The sequence below is a fragment of the Globicephala melas genome, chromosome 14 (assembly GCF_963455315.2).
Source record: "Globicephala melas chromosome 14, mGloMel1.2, whole genome shotgun sequence".
Classification (NCBI taxonomy): Eukaryota; Metazoa; Chordata; class Mammalia; order Artiodactyla; family Delphinidae; genus Globicephala; species Globicephala melas.
In genome coordinates this window covers 44,886,944-44,893,207 of record NC_083327.1, presented here as the reverse complement: position 1 = coordinate 44,893,207, position 6,264 = coordinate 44,886,944, and positions in this window count along the sequence as shown.

Here is a 6,264-nt window from a genome sequence, read left to right as displayed (position 1 = left end):
GCATCATCTTTCAATATTGCTCTTCTAGGCTTGTAGATAAGCATGTAGCTGAGTGCACGGAACTAATCAAGACCCAAGAGCAGCATATGTGCTGTTATAATTAACTGAAAAAAGGTAGTATACTATTTCAGACCTTCACTGTAAAGCTAGAAAGCTTTGCTTCTCACAGTGTAATCCTTAGACCAGAAGTCTGCATCACCTCAGAGCTAGTGGGAAATGCAGCTTCTCAGGCCCAACCCCATATATACTGAATTAAAAACTGCAAGGTCCCCAGGTGATTTGTGTAAACATCAAAAAATCACCACTCTAAATTTGTGGCACATGGTACCATAAAAGTTGGATTTCTAGCCTTCCTTGGTTATGACACTTTTCTGTTTTCTTCCTTAGCTTGATTTTTTTCCAATAATGATGAATCCAGAGACTTCTAATACTTAGGTATTTTATTTGCTGTTAAAGCTTATTATCTCCTAGAAGTCTTCCGTATCAAGGTTTTCATAACATACCAGTCATACTGGGCCAGCTCTTAAACAGAGTCCTTGGCCTTTAGAAAAATTAAAGCAGTTAGCGTCCCACATCTTGATGTCATGGTCCTAATAATCCACTTCAACTTTTGGCCTTGACCTCTGTAGTTTAGATGAACGGGGGCACCGGTATAGATCTTTGCAGAGGCCCTGCACATTTGAGGAGATGTGTACTAATTGGGCTAAATTCCAACCCCTGTCAAATGTTATATTGTTTATTATTGGCAATTGGACTTAAGTGGTATCTGACCAAACTACATATATCATGCCTTGTGTACTAATGTGTACAGTCAAACATAAGACAGGAGATCAGGAAGAATTTCCTAATGTATTTAGCATGCAGGTTGTGGTAGGGGAATGGAGGACTGGCCTATGAAATATCAACAGTTTTGACTTTGGATATTCCCTGACACTTAAGGAATAAAAGAGAGCTAGAGCAGTAGCTGAGGGGTGGTGGTGAAGATATTCTTTCTTCTTGAGCAGAGTATGGTCTGCTTGGAAGGGGAGCAGCACCATATAGAGATGGAGTCCCTGTGACCTTACAGGAGGGAGTCCATGAGGATTCAGTGACTTAATGAATCGAGATGAGTTGTCTTTAGTTAATGGTATTAAGGTTCAGTCACTGCTGATGGTGGTGGTTCCAAGAGGTTTGGTGGAATTGAGATGGTTATATATTTCTAAAGACTGAAAAAAATATTGAAATCTAAATAGAACATGACACTGCAAGTTGAGGGTAATTTACCTGCTGGGTAGAAAGCCAGTGATTCGATGCCCAGTCTTTTATTTAAGGTGTTTCTATTAAGTGAATGAAAAGGAAAAGCAAGACTCCATTAAAATGAATTTTCCAGTCCTGGAGGTTCACCTGCATGTCACTGACATCCCCAACCATCCCCCATCACGGAGCATGAACTCTTTGGAAGTTCTGCTTTATTTGGATAAGGAAATTGTGTGATGGCAAGCCTTTGCAAAGTGTGAGAGCTTTTAATTACCTTGAGGGATTATGTGGAAACTGTCACTGGTCAAATGTCTTTTCTAATGATTTGAAGGATATGGAACAAAATATCTCTGAACAAGGTATAAACGCAAGTCCAGAAAAGACTTTTTATCCCCTGTATTCATTACCTGTGATTGCTGTAACAAATCATCAAAAACCTAGTTGCTTAAAACAGCAGAAGTTTAGTCTCTCGCAATTCTGGAGGCTAGAAGTCTGAAATCAAGGTGTCAGTAGGCCTGCTTTCCCTCTGAGGCTCTAGGAGAGAATTGGTTCCCTTTCTCTTCCAGCTTCTGCTGGCTGACCCAGCATTCCTGGGCTTATGGCTGCATCACTCACTCCAGTCTCTGCCTCTATGGTCACACTGCCTCCTGGATAATCCTTTCTGTCTATGTCTACGCTCCCTCTGCCTTTGTCTCATATATATAAGGAGGCATGTGATGGCATTTAGGGCCCTCCTGGATAATCCTTTCTATGTCTACGCTCCCTCTGCCTTTGTCTCATATATATAAGGAGGCATGTGATGGCATTTAGGGCCCTCCTGGATAATCCAGGATAGAGGAGTGATACTAAGTAATACTTCTTAGAAGATGATATCCACTCTTTAGCTACATAATGTAATAAAAGGTTCCATAGATTAGGACATGGATATATCTTTTGGGGGCCCACTATTTAACCCACTATACACCTTACTGTTCTTTCTAACAAACTTTAGATCATTACATTTTTGAAGATTCATTAATTACTGTGAGTAGAGAGTCAAATACAGACTTACATTCCCAAACTTCTCACTCTTTTGACTCTAGGTTTGTATCCTGGCACTCAGATCCTTTGCCAGATAAGTAATGACCAGGATCAGCTTGTGGCTTGGGAAGAGAAACATGGCGTTGGCCTGTGGACCTAGGGAAAGTTATTATTGTCCAGGGAACCTAGGATCGAAACAAGCCTTTTACATACACATTGACATCCATGTGGATAGCCTGATGTGGAGTTGTATCAGTCTTCTGGGGAAGGGTCTAGCCACTAGTTACAGTCTGTCAGATAATGCAGCTTGATATCTATTTATAAACTTAATATTTACACTAAAGTGGTATACGTAAGTTAAAAGACTTTTAGGGGTAGGTTTCCTTCTAAGCGAGGACTGATAACTTCCTCACAATGTCTTTGGATGAATTGGATACTGTGGGTTACAGCAAGTGGCTTCCTTAGTGAGTTGTATTTTTCATATTGATTACAGATGGGTTGAGTATCAGAGCTGTACCTGCTCTGTCTCAGAGGCCACTTGTGTGCACTGACACCATATCTAATAGAGAGGTATATGCCGACTGGGAGAGCAAAGGTGCTGCCTATGGGAAAAAAGAGAATACAACTAGGAGCTTTGGGCTATCCCCTGAGCTGTCGCCATAGCTTTAGTGACTCCTGTATTCTTACTCCCTTTGCTGCTGTTTCCAGATGGGGGGGACAGAATGGAGAGAGGTGATTCAGAGCACTATGAGATGATTCACAGCTGCAGCCACTTGTGGAGGGAGGAAAGGAACCCTGACGGTGGTAGGGATGCAGGTATCCTCCAACTGCTCTGTATGTAAATGGGTGGAATTTCACAAACTGATAGCATACTGTGTGTGGTATTGCTATGGAAGTAGGTTTTCTTTTCTTAGAAAAAATGCCTGAGGTGCTGCATTAGACTTAGGACTTTCGAAGAAGGGATAGAGGCCAGAGCGAATTAGACGTAGGTTTTTCCTCTAACCCAGGAAGATAAAGGAAGTTCACGCAAAATATGTTACTTGTACCTAATGCATTCAGTTACATGATTGCTCCCCAAAGCAGTCTTCTCAGAAATGCTTACCTAAATTCCATTTCTTTCTCTAAAAGTAGACATTCAGAATATAAGCATTGCTGGTCACAGGCACTTTACATGTTACATCAGAACATTTTCTGTCCAGGCAGAAAAAATCACTGTGAGTGTTTTGGGACAACTTCACAGGTATGGACAACTTGCTTAGTTCCAGATTTGTAAATTTCCTAATCATATCTATTCTTAACAAAAAAGAAAACTGGAGAGTAAGTTGCTACAGGAAATTATTTCAGTTGACAAAAATTATCATCAAGGGTCTAAGAGATTTGACAGAACTGTTAAATATTGGAGGGGTGTCTAATGATTTCCTAATAGATGAACTGAGTACATAGATGTGCTAGCAGCAAAGTGGAAACACCAAGTCAATTTTGGGGAATAGTTTTATAACTGTATATTTGAAAGAAAAGGTTCAAAATAATAAAATCGAAAAATAAGATTAAGTTGAACTTTATTTTGTAGTGTACTGATCACTTTTAATTTGACATATAAACAGGTGCTCACATAATCTTTTCAGTGCTTAGTTTCTCTAAAGATATAATCGTAGCATTTTCTGGAGTCCAGACCTCAAGATGCTGTTAAGAATGAACTAGTATGTGAGCTTCCTGTGTCAGGCATGCAGTGCTACTCGTATAATGTTATCAATTGACCTCCTTGTTTATTGATATTCAGGATGGATCTAAAGACACTCATTGGCCGGGGAGGGAGGCAAGAATAGATAGTTATAACAGTTCTACAGTTAAAATGAGGAGCAACATCCAAGTTACTCACTACGTTTGGATGCATAGTGCTGTGTACCAGCAAAGACACCTTAACTCCAGTGACAGGCAAGGAAATGCAGCCCAGAGACCAGCTCCTACTGTTAATTTTGCACACATGGTATATATAAGCGAGGGGAACATGGAAAGGGCTTCTATCTAGTGGTGAAATAGTGAAGATCCTTCGTAGTTAATGGTGTGGAGTGGCTCCCCAAAACTGAAGCTGTTAAAATAATGGCTCCCAACAGCAATTCATAAAGTAGATAACTTGGTGGTGAGGTGTTGGTGACCGTGGAAGCATCTGTGGTAGTAGAAGTCACCCACTGCTGTCTCCTAACAGTAACAGCCATGACTGGATGAGCTGCAACTCCTTCAGTGGAGTGAGTTGGGAGTAAAGAGTAACCTGGAGGGGAGAGAGGGGTCTGACAGCATATGGAGGTGGAGACCCAATAATTCTCCATTTTCAAAGAGTTTCCAAAGACGAATAAATACCCCCTAAAAATTATGTCAAAGATGGTACAAATGGGACAACTCCTCCCAAAGGGCACAAGGAATTCCACCGAATATTAAGGCTGACAAAATGCCAGAGAGGATACTTCCCATGTGGTTAAGTATTTCCCAGTGTGTGAATTGCCATAGTACACCCCAGGGTGGGAAATCTTCATTAAGAATGGGTCTGGAGTAATTGGACAAAATAGACTCTTTCATGCATGGCTCAGGTGAGTGTTTGAGCAAGTGTCAGAGTTCATTAACAGCAAGTAACAAAAAAAACCTCTTGTTTATTTAAAATAGGAATTAATTAGCTAAAAATTCAGCCTAGAGAAAGATCAGGAACCAGGCAGTTCTGGGGATCTTGGGAGGAGAAACTGATGAAAAACCTTTTCAGGGTTTTGCCATTAAGATGAATTAAGTTCAGCCGCTCTCCAGCTGTGTGACATTCTGCTTAAGCTACAGCTGTTCCAGGTTGTCCATGTCTGTTTGTCCCAGCTGGGCCATGTGTAAACTGCTTGTCCAGGAGAGAGCAGAGCAGTATACTGAGAGGTCTGGAGACATCTTAAAACAGGAGAGGACTGTCTCCTCAATGGAAAAAATAAGGTGATGGTTGCAATATGAGAGGCAGTGCTGAACAGAAAAACCAAGAGTTGTGCCCTGTAGCCCAGACCTTGCCTGCCCATATTCATAACATCTTTGCATCCATATCAAAAATTCACCATCAATATAACAACATAACTATCCTATGTACAAACATAAACCCTAAACTAAAGTCTAATATGTTTATTTAATTTCAGTTTAAAAATAATTGGATGATGAGCATTTTGTTCTAGTTCAGTCTCTTTCCTGTCACAAGGTAGAAGCAGAAAAAAAAAATATATATACATATATAAAATATCTGAATCACTTTGCTGTACATCTGAAACTAACACAACATTGTAAGTCAGCTATACTTCAATTAAAAAAAAAAAGTGTAAGCAGAGACAAGCAGGCAGTGTTTCCCCACATGCTGTAAATGGGTCATAGCCTACCATCCAAATATGATTTATAGCGCCTCCAAAATTCTCAATGTGCGAGCCCAGTCTCCCAGCCCCCCATCCCCTGCAGGCGTTAGAGGTAAAAGGTGTTATTTGTCTTTTATTTTGGAATTTGAGGTAAGTTCTCTTAAATCTTATTGTGTTAGTTTTCTACTGCTGCTGTAATACCTTTCCACAAGTTTAGTGGCTTAAAATAGCGCAGATGTATTACCTTATAGCTCTGTAGGTCAGAAGTCTAACACAGGTCTCATTGGGCTAAAACCAAGGTGCTGGCAAAGCTGTGTTCTTTTCTGGCTGCAGGGGAGACTCTGCTTCCTTGCCCTTTCTAGCTTCTGGAGGCTGCCTTCATTCAGTGGCTTTTGACTCCCTTTCTCCATGTTCAAAGTCAGCAAGATCACATCCATCTGACCCTTATTCCATCATTACAACTCTCTCTTTCTAACTCAGCCAGAAAAAGTTCTCTGCTTTTAAGGACTTTTGTGATTACATTGGACCTGGCAGAATATCTAGGATAATCTCTTCATCTGAAGGTTCATATTCTTATCACAACTACAACGTCCCTTTTGCCATGTGAGATAGCATATTCACAGGTTCCAAGGACTAGAGTGTAGAT